The sequence below is a fragment of the Triticum dicoccoides genome, chromosome 7A (assembly GCF_002162155.2).
Source record: "Triticum dicoccoides isolate Atlit2015 ecotype Zavitan chromosome 7A, WEW_v2.0, whole genome shotgun sequence".
In the NCBI taxonomy this organism is placed as follows: domain Eukaryota; kingdom Viridiplantae; phylum Streptophyta; class Magnoliopsida; order Poales; family Poaceae; genus Triticum; species Triticum dicoccoides.
The window spans coordinates 578,042,951-578,044,764 of record NC_041392.1 but is presented as its reverse complement, the minus strand read 5'-3'; positions in this window follow the sequence as shown (position 1 = coordinate 578,044,764).

Here is a 1,814-nt window from a genome sequence, read left to right as displayed (position 1 = left end):
GTGGTGGAGCGGGGGAGGGTGCGGGGGGTGCTCGTCGGCGGCGGTGGAGCGGGGGAGGGTGCGGTGGGTCATCGGCGGCGGTGGAGCTAGCGGGGTTGGGTGCGGGTGGGATCAAGATCGAGATGGAGGGGGATAGCGATCGAGATGGAGGGGGATCGAGATCGAGTGTCCTCATGAATATTCAATATTTTATCATATTGAATATGAAAAAATATCATCAAATTTGAAAAAATATTCATGAATTCAAAAAGTGCCCATGAAATTTAAAAATATTCATGATATCAAAAAGTGCCCATGAAATACAACCGAGAAATGAAGACTGCGATTTAAATACAGTCGATCTTAGCTAGCTATCTGTTCATAATCTTCTTGCCCTTCTTTTTCGCAAATGGAGTTCTTCTGTGGAATGGACGTCCTTTAGGTCGGGTGGTCCTGCTTCTTCTTGTGGTGTATGCTGCTACTACTTCATCGTCGTCGTCATGTTCGATCTTCGGGTCGCCATACTTGTCGAAGTCTTGCTCATTGGCTACTCCATCCATTCCGATGATCTTCCTTTTGCCTCTCCTCACGACAACACGACTGAGCTTTGACGGGTGGGTAATGAAGAAGCATTGGTCCACTTGGGAAGCCAGTACCCATGGCTTATTTTTCGCAGTGACGTTTGCGCCCGCGGTCTTGGATTTGGCTTCGGGTATAACCATGGTGGTGAAATACCGGTCTTCTTTTAGGACGCTCTTGGCCCATCTGTAATGGAACATCGGGACCTTCTCTCCAGCGTAGCTCAGCTCCCAGATCTCCTCGATCCTTCCGTAGTATCTGTCCTTGTCGTTACCGGTGTAGGATTACATTGTTACCCCGGAGTTCCGATAACCATCGCTGTTCATGTCCTTGTCCTCGGTGTAGAATGTGTAGTCGTTGATATCGTAGGCCTCATAGGTCATCAGGTTGTGCTCGGCGCCCTGTGACAAGGCGAATATGAGTTGTTCTTCCGCGGAAGAATCCTCATGTAAAGGGTACGACAGAAGCTTCTGCTTGAACCAACGCGTGAAACATGAGTTGTGCTCTTTGATTATATCTCCGTCCGTCCTCTGTTGGCCTCGGTCATTGTACGTCTTCTCAATAAAGGTTTTGTGCTCTACCACCCAAGGATCGACCACGTCTATGTGTTGTAGCGCGACTAGGTTTACTCTTTCAAAGTCGGCGAGTCAACCATCAAAGTCGACATGCATTTCGCGGCGACCCTCATGGTGACCCCATCCAGCGAGCCTGCCGAGGTGCCTGTTGATGGGCAGACCAACGGGGTTCTTGATGCCTAGATAATTCGTGCAGTAGGAGATGCACTCTTCGGTCAGAAAGCCCCTGGCTATACTTCCCTCTGGACGTGACATGTTGCGAACGTATCCTTTGATGACACCATTCATCCCTTCGAACGGCATCATGCTGTGCAGGAACGTTGGCCCGAGTTGGAAGATATCCTCCACGATATGGACCAGCAGATGCACCATAACATCGAAGAATGCGGGCGGGAAGTACATCTCAAGCTCGCATAGTATCACCATGATCTCTTCCTATAGCCTTCTAAGTTGCCTCACGCCAACTGACTTTCGAGAGATGACGTCGAAAAAGTTGCATAGGCCAAATAGCGTTTCACAGACGCGCGCGTCCATGATCCCACGGATTGCAACTCGAAGTATCTGCGTCATCAGCACGTGACAGTCATGAGACTTCATCCTGCTAAACTTCTGCTTTGTTGGGTCTAGGTATATGCTTATCTTCCCCGCGTAACCGTAAGGAAGTTTTACTCCTACGAGGCA